At 43.4% G+C, this 17,641-nt stretch overlaps 1 protein-coding gene and 1 pseudogene across 1 annotated transcript in view; one reads left to right on the top strand and one right to left on the bottom strand.

Moving 5' to 3' along the window:
- The window catches only part of LOC138285082 (glycophorin-C-like), a 217,051-nt gene that overhangs the window by 31,277 nt on the left and 168,133 nt on the right, over positions 1–17,641 (top strand). The gene's annotated exons all lie outside the window — the stretch shown is intronic.
- LOC138286019 (5S ribosomal RNA) lies at positions 9,485–9,592 on the bottom strand (annotated as a pseudogene).

The raw sequence follows: 17,641 nt of genomic DNA, 5'->3' as shown, positions 1-17,641 counted from the left end.
GTGGAGGTCTCTGCATCCCTGATTGTGCTGCTCTAATTTGCATCACCATTGCCTTTTCGTTCAATCTTTTCTGCTTCATTTCAATTTTGTCACTGCAATAATTAGCAAACTGTAATACTTCATCAACTGGTTTTGCTAGCGAGCAAATGAAACAACTCTGAAGCATGTTAGTAATTTCAGGTCTCATTCCGTGCACAAATCTGAACACAAAACGAATCATGTCTTTGGGCTCAGTTGTATAGTACCAGTGTAATGCTTGAATGACTGCAACAATTTCTCATAATATGCATGTATTGACTCAGTGGCTTCCTGAGCTGCCATCAATTCTCTGCCAATCAATATTTTTAGAGGAAATTATTGTTTTAAAAAATTCACTTACTTTGTAATAGCTTTTTATTACTTCAGGAGGTGGTGCACCTGTTACCGGATCTTGTGGAGGCTCTCTTGTCAGCCAGTCAACACTCCTTTTGCACTCAATCTATAAATCAGCTGGGACCACTATTTCTAGAGGCATATTTAAATCCTTCCTCAGGCATTGTGCAAGTTTCACAAACCTGTCTGTCTGCTGATACCATTCCACTGGTTTCTCTCTCAAGCTCGGGTAATCATTTGTGAATGATAAAATATAACTCCTGCTCCAAGGGATATGAACTTAATTCCCTCCAGGAATTTCTCTCTTTGGTAATATCGTTACTGGACTATCAGTCTGCTGTGTGTCAGTAGAGTTTGAAGTTGAAGACCCTTTTCTTCTGCTCTCTTTTCTTTACCCATCAGCCTTCCCATTTATCTAATGCTCCCCATGTTTGAATACTTTAGATTCATTCTCTAATGTGAATTTTCTTTCCAAGTGATCTCATGTTTGCAATGTCTTTTGAATTGGAATCTGACTCCTCATTAATGGTTTGGATTTCCCAATATCCACTTCATATTTTTGTGCGAGTTCTGATAATTTCTGATATGCCAATTCTGCTCTGCTTATGACATCTTTACACATAAAACATAGCTCATCTTCATTATTTGAGTCAATTCTATTTAATTCAAGTGTTCCCTCAATCATTTCATTTAATTATAATTTTAATCTTGCCAAATTCAGTGTTCTTCAGCAACTGTTTTTATTGTTGATGCTCCACTCACTTTCTCCAACTATTCTGTTAATTGCTGAGCTGTCAAACCTTGTAAAGGAACATTATTATTCATATTAGGCACACAATGTGGAGTATTAAATGGTGGACCCATCACTCTTTCAGGTGACACTAGAACTGAATTTGGATTGGAATGTGGAGTCTCCAAGTTTTGTGAAATCCTAGGGTAAGTTAAGTCCATAAGCTGACCTTTTCTGTCAAAAGTCTGATTTATTGGAGACATAGCTACTGTGTGAGTATTCATTGTGTTTCTCTGTTTATGCATTTGAATTAAAAATATTTTGCATATTACTTTCATTATTTCCCTGAGCCTTTAATGGAACTACTGGACCAACTGTGATAGGAACTGGTAATGCTTCTGGTCTTGATGGAGTATTCAGATTTTCAAGTAAATCATCCCAGAACTCTGACCTGTAATTATTGAAGAACTTGATTGTGATATTGTACTGGAGTTTACCTTGGCATTGTCTGGGCTTGACTAACAGCTTACACAGGAGTCATTGAGTTAGGTATAGACTCCACCTGAACCATCATAGGTTTCTGAATAATCTGTAGTGCCACCAATACTGTAATACTTGGTGCAGAACTAACAACAGTTCCTGTAGAATATATCATAGGCTGAGCTACAGGCTGTATCACAGGAGTCTGAGTTACTGTAATAGTAGGAACATTAGTTGTGACCTGTACTTGACTCTCTGTTATCACAACTTTAGGTGCATTTGGACTAGCACTAATTCATTGATTTGCCTCTTCTGCTGCACATTGTGGAGGACTGTGTCTCAATTATTGTGTTATGAATTTATCATCATCTAACTCAGTATCATAAGTCAGTGATCTTTTAGCTTCATCTGACTTAAACTCAGTTTTCTCGTAATTCTTTTTTTTTTTTTCTTTGTCTTTGGTCTGACACTGTCCCCTTTTTCTTGTGAAATTGCAGGAAACATTCCAATACCTTGTAAGGTTTCGGTTTTCCAAAATTTCTGCTCATTGTTCCATTTGGCTTCTAGCAATATTTTCTCAGTTTTTCGCATTAGTCTCTCAAATTTGTATTTCTCTTGTTGTCTGACTACTAACTCCCAATTAGCTAAGGCTTCAAATTGTGCTGGTCTCGGAGAGGGCTTTAATTCATAAACTACTCTCAAATTTTCTAAAATTCTCATATTAAAACTTCTATGAGTAGGAAAAGCTAAGCTCCCTTCCTTCTCTGTTATTTTGGACCACTAATTTAACCAAATACATGCTGATGGACCTTTCTCTTCAATTACGATGTATGCGGGCGTACCTTCTGGCGGGGCAATTTCTCCTATTCTAACTGGAATTAAAGCATCTCCTATTATCGCATTTTTTAATGCTTTGAAATTTTTTATTTTTACCTTTAATTGGGCCTAAACTACAAATTAAATTCACAACAGGAAATATTTAAATCACAAAATCCTTTTTGCTTGCTCCTCTCAACCAGTAGCTGCTCATGGTTGTCCACCAATCTGTTCACTGCTCCTTTCACCAAATGACCAATCTCAGCGCGAACCCTTAGACATCACACTCGCTCACACAGCGGCTGACAAAGCCTCGCAACTTGTCCTTCAAACTCAATTCACACAGAAAACTAACTGCAAAAATTATGAGCACTAAAAAAATCAACAAAAAACAACTTGTCTGATTACTACAGGTAGGGCTCAATCACTTCGGTAGCCTTACAAAAGTTTTGACAGTGGCTTTTAGCTTTGACAGCTCCTCCTTTGACTTTTGGCTTTCTCAGAAACTCAAGCAAGATTTGACCCGTAAACCTCAATCCTGACCAGTACAGGATCCTCCTTGTGCACTCAAAAATCACCTTGTACCTTTCAACCTAGCACTCCCTTAACACACACACTAGGAATACAGCTACACCAGCTGCAGATAAGTAAACAACAATAACCAAACAAGTGTCTCATACACTCGTACAATACTCTGGAGTCTTAGACCACACAGGACCTGTACATCAACAAACACATGGGCAGTTTTTTAGCACAAAGCACCACTTTCACTTGAAGAACGATGACTTCTCTACTGTCACCCTTTGGAGTACGCTAGCTCCCTACTCAACTATGTTGGAGTACGCAAGCGCCCTACTTCTCTCATTCATTACAATTCATGTGCGATTTGCCAAAGCTTTGCAAGAGCAAACCCTACTCAGAACTGAGACAATCACAGAGAACACTGAGATCATATCAAATCTCATCTAAACAAGCATTGGAAAAACCAAATTTCCAAATTAAAACCACAAAACAAATATCTGAATTTCAAACAAGCACTGGTAAAGCAAAATCTCTCAAATTCCGGCTGCTCCTCTCCTATTGAGACCATCCTCTGCTGTCAAAATCTGTGAACGTGTGACCTCCTAATACTAGGCTTAGGTGACACTTAATAGGGCAGTGACATCTACTACCCTTAGAGGTCGACTTTAGTCTTTTGACTCCGACAGGAGTATGAAATCATCCAATTAAACAATGAGAGGCAATAGCCATCAAACAATAAAATATGCAATGAGGAGTCAATAATTTAAACACACCATTACCTGTGTGGTGGCCAGGAATCACCACACCAATTTAGTAAAGTTTAAACATTTATTTCTCTTAACTTGACAATGCTAAAGTCACGTAAATGATGCGCAAAACCAAATGATAGAAATACAGAAGCAACACAGGCTATCCAAAGCATCTAAGGAATCTCAGTCTAGTAAGTGCAATTACCATTAAACCCTCCAAAAGAATTATGCAGAGTAACAACAAAATTATTTGAAGAATAAAAGCAGAATACATTAATGTACCGTTGAATAAATCACAATCCGTTGATAGTCATTCAAATCAAATATTGGGTCAGACATCCTAGAACTAAAATCTAATTATGAAAGATTGTGTAGGCTGGGCTTTGTCACATGCAAAAATAAAAAATAAGACAAAAATGAACTTGAAAAACATTTACGGCGCTAACAAAAATGCAGTTGGATTTCTAAAAGGGAAAAATGTGCACAGAAAAATAAATGCACATTGGATATACCTCTTCTAAATGAGACTGCAGCTTTCAGAGTCTTCATCAGCAGAGCGTAGGAACAGCAGGTCTTCAGAGATCAGAATCAGGAACATAAAAAGGGAAAACAGTTCAGTAATGTTGGACCTAATGTAACTGAACTGTTTTAATCATAGACAAGAGCTGAACAGAATCTGACTGCAAAAAAAACTAAACAGAAACTAATCTGAGTTACATCACCTAAAGCTTTCCCTAATTAAAGTCCCAAAACGTTTGTAGCTAAGCTTCTATTGGACAAGACTAAGAGGTGGGTTAGTTCGCAGCCAATAAAACATCATCTGTGCTTCTGTTGTATCGTTTTTTGTTCTTCTTACGCTCCTCTCCAGATGGTAGTTTCCCTGTAACAATAATTTAGTTAAATAGCAGCACTGAAAATAACATTTAGCTAACATTGCTTCCTTTCAAACACAAAGGTTCATCATTAAAGATTGCAACATTTATCACAAGGAAATACAGTACAAGCAAAACTGAGAAAGCAGTAGTTTTCCACTGGGAAGATGTCTAATGAACAATGTTTGCAAAGCATTTCAGTAAAATCAGTATAACATTTAAACATCGTGTTTCTGCAAAAATACTAAAACGTGGCCATTCTCACTAATGCTAATACATGATGAATTCAACATTTCGTAATAATTTCAAACCATTAGTTTTGTAGTAAATATTAATAATCGTCTTTTTCCAGTACATTTAATTATGATAAAACAAAATAGATTTTCATAGACATTTATTATTTCACATTGAACTCGAGGTGACTGACACTATGCCATCCACATTTAAACATGCACATTTTATTTTTCTAACGCATGTTTCTCTATTTAGACCTTTTTAGTACATGTTAATAATTTCATTTTAGTTACACATTTTTATTATTAATGTTTGCTTTCTAACAGTATGTAGAAAGCAGAGAGCTCATAAAGCCTTTTCTGGCCTATTAAGAGGCAGACTAAGCCTACTGAAGTTGGGATAAAGTTGAGTACTCCAATGGAACAGAAGATGGACAACCAGAGGTAGCCTGAGATAGCCTGGGTCTCCCTAGAGTAGGCAGGGGAAAGGCCCAAGTTATTGCAGAGTCTTTAGTCCATATGATTTTGGGGGTCATTATGAACACAGCGGTTCAGCCCGCCATGCCGGCAGCGGGTGAAAAGCCCGCCACTAGCGTTGCGGGCTGAACCGCCATATAATGTATACATGGAGGGCCGCCATAGGTGGCCCTCCTCCACTGTCAGGCTGCCTCCGACAGGCAGCCTGATGGGGGAAGGAATCATCATCCGACAAGGTAGTGCTCCTGCCCCTCGGATAATGATCCCTACAGCCACCAGCCTTTCCCCGGCGGGTTACCCCGCCAGGGAAAGGCTGGCGAAAGGGGTGCTCCGGGGCCCCCCTGGGGGCCTATGCACTTGGCATGGGCAGTGCAGGGGCTCCTGTGCAGTGCCCCATCGCGCAGGTGACTGCCGAATTTACGGGCAGTGATCTGCGCGACTGGTGCAGCTGCACCCGCCGCACAGAGGCATTGATGTCGGCTCCAGGTGGAGCCACCAGCAATGTCCCAGCCAGGCATTCTGCTGGGCCGGCAGGCGGAAACAATGTTTCCGCCTCCGGCCCAGCAGAATGTTCATTATGTGGCCCGCGGGGTCCCAGGCGGGCTAGCGGTCAGTGAAATGACTGCCAGCATGAACACGGCAGTAAACATCGCTGTGTTTATAATGACCCCCTATGTCTCTAGGTCAAGGGCCATAGCAAACCAGGCCTTTAATTCCATGTAGGCCTGAGCTATCCTGATTTTATTCTTAGATCCAACTGACACATGCTGACCATGTTACCAGTATTGTGGGTCACCAAGCCATGTTCCCTGTGTTATTAATTGTTAAGTACTCCATTCTCGATCTTTGTGTATATTATCGACTCTTATGAGAAATCTCTGCTACCATTAGGGATTTGTGTTTTATGTTAGAATATTTAAATAAAATAAAAATATAATTTAAATATCCAAAAAACATAGATCAGTTGTAATCTATCCGAAAAGGATGCTCCTATAAATACGTTTTCGTTTATATTTTCAGATATTGCAAGTAAACTATTTTGGTATTGTAATGCCATCCAAGAGAAGAGTTTGTGTTAATGAGTGCCTTTTTTCTTGTTTTAACAGGGTTGCACACTGTAATTGAGTTGCGTTGCAAAACAAAGCTATAGACTAGGCAAGAATGATGAGCCAACGATGAGTGGAGTGGATGGAGTCAATATGAGAAAAAAACATTGAATTGTGTAATGTAAGGCCTGTCATTTGCAGAGTTACACAATACATTACACGGAGAGCTGTGGTTTAATAAGACTCTGATTTTTCTATCAGCAGTAGCTGTCCATATATGTCGAGCCAGCTCAATTATGTTAACGCGTTAATACTACAAATGAAAAAATGCAGCCAAGAAATCAAAGCCTGATAAACAATGAATGGAATATAAATCAGTTATCGAGTAAATGTGTTCTAACCTTGATCAGCAAGGGAGAAATCACACCTATTGGATGTCAGCTGCATGGTACAAAGCAAAGACAGTTAAAATCAAGAAAAAGTTGCATCTGTGTGGATAAAACCAGAGGGCACTAAAACTAATATGCTGTCACTCTTTAAAAGCCTATTAGCATTCTGCGATTCTGTTTAATGGACAGTCTTTAATTAGAGCTGTGGCGCCAACAAGTCGAATTGTTCTGTGAATGCCCTGCTTGACAGCTTCAGAGATGAAAGCACAGTGCAGGTACTATAATCGCATGAAACACATCACGAGACGCTGGAGAAAATGAAGCAATTAGAGATATTACTCATGGTGTGATTTTGAAGTTCTAATAAAAATGTGGTACATAGACTTTTAATATATTTTTATTATCATGAAAACTTAATGAACAAAACCAAGCGGACCCTCGTGTTATCAAGTGAGTTGACAATGACCATGCATTTCATAACAGAGCAGAGGCAGCTAGGCACATATGGTCCCATAAGGAGTAATGTGCTAAATGTGGACCAAAAACTCTTGGATGCGATTAATAGTTTTCTCACTTGATTTAGGGTTTATTATTTAAAAAGAAACACCCTGGGTTTATTTTTTTCTCTGTATTGCAGTTATTTGTAGTGGTTTTTGCATTTTTAGGTCGAGCGTTAGCCTGCTGTACACTAAAGTATACAATAGAGTGAGTTCCAGCATTTTGATTTGTTAGTTGCAGTGCCCTTCAAAAATCCTTGCTTGCTAGTGGTCAGTTCTGCCTCTTTGTCCTGCCTTTTTTCACTTTGGGAGCAGCACAAAGTACTGTGTAATTACGCTATTACGCTATATCCTGTTTATCTCTTCTGTAAGGGACTTTTTTTTTTGGCATTTGCCTGTTTCACCTCAACAGTGTGGGTGCTTGTTCAGTCCCTCCTCCCCACCAGCTCCCTCTGTAAACATAAACCAACATCAGAAGGGGGCTTTTCCAGGGCCAGCTCACCCTCGCTCTCTTTATTTTCAGTTTATGCGGCAAGAAAAGTCCACTCAGTAATTTACAATGCTAGGAGCTCTAACTCGATCAAACACAAGAGCATTGCATTCCCCCACACCATCCCCAGCTTTGTAAACTCCTAACCGGATATTTCTTGTCACACAAATGAAAAAGAAAAGCAGCATGATCGCGCTGCGTTTTTTTTTCTTTTCATTTGTGTGGCAAGAAAAGTCTGGTTAGGAGTTCACAACGGTAATAGCTCTAACTCGAGCAAATGTGTGACCCGTTGTATTGAAAATGCTTGTTAAATGCTCTGGGTTACGTCCCATTCTCTCATCTTCACAGGCTGCAGCAGCCCCTCCCCAACCTAGCACGACTATCAGACGCCCCTCTCACTCACTCAATTACAATGAACAACCCTGACCTGACACAGCATGTGCTGCCACTCCTTGGACCCCTCCTTAGGGCATGACAATGAGGAGTCACCAGGGGAGACGCTGCTTCTGAACAGCAGCGTTCATTCTCCCCTCCCAAGGACGATTAGTTGCTGCTATGCAGGAGTTCTCTCTTCGTTATCCCACTGAGTGGCGACACCCCCATTCACTCTGGCCGGGAGAAATAGCTCTTCTACACTACCTTAACAAATCCAGAAATGAACGGGAAGGCAAGCCCTTGTCTTGCACTTTCTTATCTTAATGGAGAGGCTCTGTTACTCTGTAAGTGCCATCTGCAACATATTCGCCAAGCCTTACAGGCAGAGGGTGACCAGTCTTTTCTTTTTTTTTCATACCAGGGTCCCACAGAAAGTATTTAGGAGTTGTTGAAAAAATCAGATCTTTCATCATGGAATCCTTTCTCAAACAACATGCAAAAAATAATGCCCCTTCTTACAATACAAGTGAAACTGAAAGAGAAAGAGACAGAGGTCTGTAGTTTAATGCTTAGGACGCAACAGTGAGTAATGTGCTCTCTGCTGGGATGTTTTCCTATGTTGAACAGGTTTCATTCTGCACACGCCCTGCTCACCCATTCTTTCTGTGGTCGATAAAAGGACCGTTAAGTTAATGACACCTCTTACAGTGCCATGAAATGCCGGAAAATGCTTTGGAATGCTTTTACAACAACTCAAATTGTACGCACCTTTCCTCTTTTTATTCCCTGTTTCTGGAATGCTCTGCTTTTGGACTCTGTTACACACTATAGTGTCTGCAACTCATTTCATTCTTCCACACCGAATACTTCATCGTCCTTTTATCACATTTCCGAACATGATGTGCTGATTTTTTCCATTTGGTTGCCAATAGTGGGCTCATGCACTATTTCTTGGGGGCTAAGGCTTATTCATGGCACAAGTCTTAAAGAAAATAAGTGGGGGGACTGACCAAGTTAGACACTATGAAAGTGACATCACAGCACATGACACCACGGCGTGTGAAATCGCACCTGGAATCACAGGTAGTGGCAGCACAACCCATGACCCTACAGGAAACAACATCACAAGAAGTGAGATCTGGTCTTAAGACCTCATGCATATGCTTACCGCAAGAAAGCAAAGCCTTAGCTAGGGATCCCTCTGCCCGTTGTGGAGCAAATGTTTTCTTCAGCTTGGGACGAGTGTAAAGTTCAGAATAATTGCAGGTTTTCCTTTGGAAAGTGTGTATTTTAGTGTTATTGCTGTTCTTTTTTATTTCTTTTTTTAAGACAGGAAAAAAAAAGAGTGCAGGAAATAAAAAGGGGAAAATGAATTAGCGAGGAAACTGTGTAATTGAGCTAAGATGTGCAGCAACTAGTGTCTGCGAGAGGCAAAATGCCTACAACACCTGGTATACCCAGGCGGTCTCCCATCCAAGTACTAACCAGGCCCGACCCTGCTAGTTTCCGAGATCAGGCGCATTCAGGGTGGTATGACCGTAGACAGGAAAAGCTGTTGCAACCTACAAGGAACACCATTTTTAGGGTCGAGCCTGCGTCGCATGCACTTCCGCATGCGTTTCGCTTGCGAGACGCATTAGTAGTTAGAAAAGGGCTCAGAGCCCGCCCATGTCACGTCACTGTCTTTCATTGGTTCGTGGGCTTGCCTTTCAAAATCTGCTTGCTTTCATTAGTGGAAGACATACATATGTCATGCCTTTTCCAGTGGTTAGCCCTCCTCGAGCGCAGCGACCAAGTACTGAAAACATGCGAGGCTCGCTGTTTTCCATCCGGTTTGTGGACTACTTTTTATCTTTTTTCACAGCGTGATCTTGCTTGGCAGAAGTCGAGCGCTTTGCATGACATCGACCTTGTTAGATAGTTAATTGCACTTTTGCCTGTTACGTAGATAATTGCACTTTTGCCAATAGGTTTAATGTGGCAAGAAAAGTCCGGTTGGGAGTTTACAACTGCTAATAGCTCTAACTTGGAGAAATGCAAGACCTGTTGCACTGCAAATGCTTGTTTTAAATCACCGGTGTTGCAGCGCTGATGGGATTTGCGCTGAGCTGATAGTTATTTCAAACGTAAATACAGCCTGCACTTGTCCAGATGAACCTTTCGTCCCAGGTTCACACCACTGCTGCTTAAAATGGCAGGCAGAAATATGGGTAAAACTAAAAAAGTGGATTTGCTACGAATGTGGTGTGTCATTTTATAGGATGGAGTCCTGACTTTAAACACAAGACTCAGTCATAATAACCTAGAAAATGTGCTTCTTTAACCCGTTCTGTGCCCAGGATGTAATGGTTACGTCCTGAGGCACAGTGCTGCTGTGCCCAGGACGTAACCATTACGTCCTGGGCACACAGCCCAGAGGGAGCGCTAGCGCTCCCTCTGTGGGGTTCCACCCCACCCCCCCAAGTCAGGGATGGAAGGGGAAGCCCTTCCCCTTCCACCCCCGACCCCCCACCCTCCCTGTGACGTCAGCGCGCGCTGACAATCACAGAGCCTCCCCCATCGCGCTGGAAGAGAAATGCTTTGCATTTCTCTTCCGATCACGTGGGGGAGTCCGAGAGAGGCTTCAAAGGGAAGGAAATGTATTTCCTTCCCTTTTAAGTCTTTCTCAGCGTTTTGGCAGCCGGATTGCCGCCCACTAGACACCAGGGATGTCTTTTCTAAAAAGGAAATGGACATAAGGGAGCGACCCCTTGGGCAAGGGTCGCTCCCAGGGGGGGCATTTTTTTTAAGGCCTTTTCTGCCCCCCCTGGGGGCAGAAACCTCTAGGCACCAGGGATAAATCTTTTTGTTTTTTTTGTTTTTTATGTTTTTTTTGTTTTAGGTGTGGGGAGCGACCCCTTAGGCAAGGGTCGCTCCCATAGGGGGCAAATTGTATTTAGGCCATTTCTGCCCGCTTTGGGGGCAGATCGGCTGATTTTAGGTCAATCTGCCCCCAAGGGGGGCAGAAACCACTAGGCACCAGGGATCTTTTTTTTTGCGCCGTCACGCAAGGGGAGTGACCTTGTAGGCAAGGGTCGCTCCCCGGGGGGGTAAATTTATTTAGGCCATTTCTGCCCCCCCTGGGGGCAGATCGGCCTATTGTTATTAGGCCGATCTGCCCCCAGGGGGGGCAGAAACCTCTAGGCGCCAGGGCAATTTTTTTTTTTGTTTGTTTGTTTTTTTTAGAGATGGGGAGCGACCCCTTAGGCAAGGTTCGCTCCCCTGGAGGGGCAAATTGTATTTAGGCCATTTCTGCCCGCTTTTGCCCGCAAGGGGGGCAGAAACAACTAGGCACCAGGGATCTTTTTTTTGGCGCTGTCACCCAAGGGGAGCGACCCTTGCCTACGGGCCAGGCCTTTTCCCTCTCCAATTCCAAGCCTTTTTTTGGCTATTTAGGGCAGTTCGCGCTTAGGCCCTCATAACATTTTGTCCGCATAAGCTACTCATGCAAAATTTGCATCCTTTTTTTTCAACATCCTAGGGATTCTAGAGGTACTCAGACGTAGTGGATTCCCTTGAAGGAGACCAAGAAATTAGCCAAAATATAGCGAACATTTCATTTTAAAAAAAAATGACATCAACCAAGGGTTTTGCAGTGTTAAAATCACCATCTTCCCACATTTCAGGAACAGGCCGAGTTGAATCAGAAAGCCCCTTTTTTCAACACAATTTTGTCATTTTACTGGGACATACCTCATTTTTACTATTTTTTGTGCTTTTAGCCTCCTTCCAGTTAGTGACAGAAATGGGTGTGAAACCAATGCTGGATCCCAGAAAGCTAAACATGTTTGGAAAGTAGACAACATTCTGAATTCAGCAAGGGGTAATTTGTGTAGATCCTACAAGGTTTTCCTACAGAAAATAGCACCTGAAATAAAAACAATATTGAAATTGAAGTAAAAAAAACAGCAATTTTAGTCCACATTTTAATCTGTAACTTTTTCCTGCGATGTGAGATTTTTTAAAGCAATATACCGTTACGTCTGAGGCCTCTTCTGGTTGCGGGGATATACAGGACGTGTAGGTTCATCAAGAACCCTAGGTACCCAGAGCCAATAAATGAGCTGCACCTTGCAATGGGTTTTCATTCTGTACCGGGTATACAGCCATTCATTTTCTGAAATATAAAGAGTGAAAAATAGGTATCAAGAAAACCTTTGTATTTCCAAAATGGGCACAAGATAAGATGTTGAGAAGCAGTGGTTAGTTGCACATGTCTGAATTCCGGGGTGCCTATACTAGCATGTGAATTACTGGGGATTTCTCAAATAGACGTCTTTTTTATACATTGTCTTACATTTGGAAGGAAAAAATGTAGAGAAAGACAAGGGGCAATAACACTTGTTTTGCTATTCTGTGTTCCCCCAGGTCTCCCAATAAAAATGGTACCTCATTTACATGGGTAGGCCTAATGCTCGCGACAGGAAACGAAACATGGGCACATCACATTTGAAATCTGACTTGTTTTTTGCAAAATCCCTAGCTGTAGATTTTGGCCTCTAGCTCAGCCGGCACCTTGGGAAACCTACAAAACCTGTGCAGTTTTGAAAACTAGGCACCTAGGGGAATGCAGGATGGGGTGACTTGTGGGGCTCTCACCAGGTTATTTTACCAGAATCCTTTGCAAACTTCAAAATTGGGCCCAAAAAACACTTTTTCCTCACATTTTGGTGACAGAAAGTTCTGGAATCTAAGAGAAGCCACAAATTTCCTTACACCCAGAGTTCCCGCAAGTCTCCCGATAAAAATGGTACTTCACTTGTGTGGGTAGACGTAGCGCCCGCTACAGGAAATGCCCCAAAACACAACGTGGACACATCACATTTTCCCAAAGAAAACAAAGCTGTTTTTTTAAAGTGCCTAGCTGTGGGTTTTTGCATCTAGTTCAGCCGGCACCTAAGGAAACCTACTGAACCTGTGCATTTTTGAAAACTAGACACCCAGGGGAATCCAAGATGGGGTGACTTGTGGGGCTCTCACCAGGTTCTGTTACCCAGAATCCTGTGCAAACCTCAAAATGTGGCCAAAAAAACACTTTTTCCTCTCATTTCGGTGACACAAAGTTCTGGAATCTGAGAGGAGCCACAAATTTCCTCCACCCAGCATACCCCCATGTCTCCCGATAAAAATGGTACATCACTTGTGTGGGTGGCTCAGGTGCCTGCAACAGAAAAAGGCCAAAAACCTGTTTAGATTTAGAGGATAGCACAGCGAATTGATAAGCACATATTTTTCTTTTATACATCTTTAGGCTGACTCTGCTTTGGGACCCACCCAAGTGAGGTATCATTTTACTTGGGAGACTGTGGGGTATGCTGGTGGTAGGAAATTTGTGCCGTAGCGGTGTCCTACAGAGAAAAGTGAGGAAAATATGCTTTTTTAAGCAAATTTTAAGGTTTGCAGAGGAGAATGGGTAAGAAAATGTTGGGGGATCCACACAAGACACTCCTCCTTGGACTCCTTGGGGTGTCTAGTTTAAAAATATGTTTGCGTTTGGTTGGTTTCCCTAGATGAAGGCCGCACCCGGGACCAAAAACATAGGTGCCACCCCCACCCAAACACATTTAGTTTTGTCGTAGATAATTTGGAGGTGAATGCCTCTTTTTTAGTAATCCACCCCCTGGCCCGGAGGAAAAATGTACCCCCTTCTTCTAGATGTGCTGGAAGCAAATGGCTTCCAGCACGTCTGGCACCATCTGATGATGTCAGTGCACGAATACGTGCTGATGTCATGGGGGGGTGCGGTGGTGGGGGGTGTAAGGGGAAGCAATTCCCTTTCCAACCCTGATCTGGGGTGGCTGAGGGGCCGGCCCTCGGGGAGCGCTAGCGCTTCCCCCGAGGGCTGGTCCCAGGACGTAATGGTTACGTCTGTGGCACCTCAACGCAGCAGCCACAAACCTAACCATTACGTCCTTGGCGGTAAAGGGATTAAGATCACCAGAACTAATTTCCAAGGGTCCAGAGGTTGGATTTGGCACAACTTGGCAAGACAGGACTTTCAGCAAGAGAGCGCAGGTGCTGGCAGGTGAAGTCTTTGATGGCCCTGGTACTTCTTAACGGGGGCAAGCTCAACTCAAGCCCATGGAGAATCTTAGAAGCTGGATGTAGAAAGCAAAGTCCAGTTCTTTCACTCCCAGGACAGAAGCTGCAAGCAGCAGGCCAGCACAAAAAAGCAACAATCAAAGTGGCAGTCCTTCCTACAGCGTCCAGCTCTTCTTCCTGGCAGAATGTCCTCAGTCCAGAAGTGTTCTAACTATATGGTGTCACAGGTCCAGTACTTATACCCATTTCTGTATTTGAAGTAGGCAAACTTCAAAGAGAAGTCTTTGTAGTGGACAAGATCATGCCATTCTCTGCCCTGGGACCAGACACACTCCAGGGGGATGGAGACTGCTTTGTGTGAGGACAGGCAAACCCCTATTCAGGTACACGTTTCAGTTCCTCCCACCACTCTAGTTCAGGAAGACCCATCAGCCTGATTATAGGCCATCAAGATATGCAGGGCACACCTCAGTGCCCTTTATGTGACTGTCTAGAGTGAATGCACAAACAGCCCAACTGCCATCCTGACCCAGAAGTATATTCACAGACAGAGGCACAGAATGGTTAAGCAAGAAAATTCCCACTTTCTGAAAATGGCATTTTTAAACTTACAATTACAAAAACCTACTTCACCAAAAGATGTATTTTTAAATTGTGAGGTCAGAGACCCCAAACCCCTTATCTCTACCTGCTCCCAATGGAATATTACACATAAAAGATAATTCAATGCAATTTCTGTGTTACCCTTTCGGAGAGATAGGTCTTGCAATACTGAAAAACAAAATTAGCACTATTTCACTATCAGGACATGTAAAAAAACACCAGTACATGTCCTACCTTTTAAATACACTTCACCCTGCACATGGGGCTGCCTCGGGCCTACCTTAGGGGTGACTTACAGGGAATAAAAGGGAAGGTCTGGGTCCTGGCAAGTGGGTGCATGTTAGAAATGGGGTCTTTGGTTGACAGTCAGGTTACCCCCTGTTCAAGCAAGGACCCTCACTGTAGTCAGGGTAAAAGAGAATCAACCTCAGCTAACCCCTGCTTACCCCCATGGTAGCTTGGCAGAGCAGTAGGCTTAACTTCAGAGTGCTAGGTGTAAAATATTTGTACCAACACACACAGTAACTTAATGAAAACACTACAAGATGACACAACACAGGTTTAGAAAAATAGGAAATATTTTTCTAAACAAAACAAGACCAAAACGGCAAATATCCGACATACACAAGTCAAGTTATTAATTTTTAAAGATTAAACTAAAAAATAGCGCTTAGAAACACAAAATGCTTTGATGAGGTGTTAACACGGCGTCATGAAAGAGTCGTTCCCAACAATTCGACACCAGCGTCGTCGGACACGACGTCGGACACGGAGTCGCGTAGACCCCCAGGTACAGTACCTTTGGTGAAGAGTGAAAACAAGCCGATACACGAAGTCGGGGATTGCGGCATCTGTGCGAAACATGGAATCTGCGCACTTTGAGTGGTGTCAGTCACGATGTGATGCAGCGACTTCCACAGAGTCGCAGACTTCGTCGGGGATGCAGCGATTTCAAGCCTGCGAACGTCGTCGCGTTCCAGCGAAGATCACGGAGTCGATTGCATGCGGCATCACCGGATTCAGCAGCGGCGGCGGTCTGGAGTCGTCCGAAGTCGATTTCCTTGAATTGTCACTAGCTTTTCCTTTCAAGGGCCCAGGGACTGGATAGGGCACCGCTTGTCAGAGCAGGAGTCTCTCCAGAGACTCCAGGTGCTGGCAGAGAGAAGTCTTTGCTGTCCCTGAGACTTCAAACCATAGGAGGCAAGCTCTAAATCAAGCCCTTGAAGATTTCTGCACAAGATGGAAGGCACACAAACTCCAGTCTTTGCCCTCTTACTCTGGCAGAAGCAGCAACTGCAGGATAGCTCCACAAAGCACAGTTACAGGCAGGGCAGCTCTTCTTCCTCAGCTCTTCAGCTCTTCAGCTCTTCTCCGGGCAGAGGTTCCTCTTGTTTACAGAAGTGTTCTAAAGCCCTTCTTACACCCAATTTATCCTTTGAAGTAGGCCTACTTCAAAGTAAAGTCTCTTTTGAATGTGAAATCCTGCCTTGCCCAGGCCAGGCCCCAGACACTCACCAGGGGGTTGGAGACTGCATTATGTGAGGGCAGGCACAGCCCTTCGAGGTGTGAGTGACCACTCCTCCCCTCTCTCCTAGCACAGATGGCTAATCAGGATATGCAGGTTACACCCCAGCTCCCTTTGTGTCACTGTCTAGTGTGAGGAGCAACCAGCCCAACTGTCAAACTGACCCAGACAGGGAATCCACAAACAAGCAGAGTAACAAACAGGCAGAGTCACAGAAATGGTTTAGGCAAGAAAATTCTCACTTTCTAAAAGTGGCATTTTCAAGCACACAATCTTAAAATCAACTTTACTAAAAGATGTATTTTTAAATTGTGAGCACAGAGACCCCAAACTCCACATGTCCATCCGCTCCCAAATGGAATCTACACTTTAATCAGATTTAAAGGTAGCCCTGTTAACCTATGAGAGGGACAGGCCTTGCGACAGTGAAAAACGAATTTAGCAATATTTCACTGTCAGGACATATAAAACACGTTCCTATGGCCCTTATTACAAGCCTAGCGGTCAGTGTTAAAGCGGCGATAATACCGCCAACAGGCCGGTGGAAAACAAATGGAATTACGACCAGAGCGGAAACCGCCAACATAGACAGCCACTTTAACACTCCGACTGCCACGGCGGTACAAACAAACAGCGCAGCGGTAACTTCCAACAGACAGGCGGAAGACAATGTACTGCCCACCCTATCACAACACGGCAATCCGCCACCTTTTCCGGGGCGGAAACAATGCAATTAAAAACACGGTGGAAACAGTACACAGAAGGGGAAATCACTCACCTCTCCACACCCCACGAGGAACCAGGACGCCATGGAGCCAGAACTGCAGATCCTGCCGGCGATGGTCTTCCTTCTCCTCTATCATGAGCTCCAGAGACGGCGGCAAAGACCACGGTGAGTACTGCACCTACAACACAGGGGAGGGGGGAGGGAAAAGAGAGTGACAAACACACGCAACACGCAACACCCCCACCCCCACACTCACCCACAACACCATACACACAAATACATGCTGCATCATTACATATACACCTCCCCACCCCCCTTGAATAACGCAAGGACAAAAGGAATTGATTTGAACGATTGTAATCAATAAAAATCTAGTAGTCAAAACTCTAAATACAGTATATACAATTATGAACACCAACTACACAAGTCCGGATTGTGCACCAATCATTGTCCGTGGACCACTGGGCCAAAAATGCATGGGCGAGGCCCACACTGGATACCTGACTCCAAATGGAGAGAACACTGGAGGGGCATCAGATGGAAAATAAACAGGCACCTCAGGGGGAGGGGGGCACCTCAGCCTGATGAATGCACGATGCCACTGCTCCATGAGGGGGCTCCATGCCCATTGATGTATCCTGGGGAGTGAAAGCCACA

The sequence above is a fragment of the Pleurodeles waltl genome, chromosome 3_1, assembly GCF_031143425.1.
Source record: "Pleurodeles waltl isolate 20211129_DDA chromosome 3_1, aPleWal1.hap1.20221129, whole genome shotgun sequence".
Classification (NCBI taxonomy): Eukaryota; Metazoa; Chordata; class Amphibia; order Caudata; family Salamandridae; genus Pleurodeles; species Pleurodeles waltl.
The sequence above is the reverse complement of the archived record's forward strand: the minus strand, read 5'-3'. Positions and strand labels throughout refer to the sequence as shown.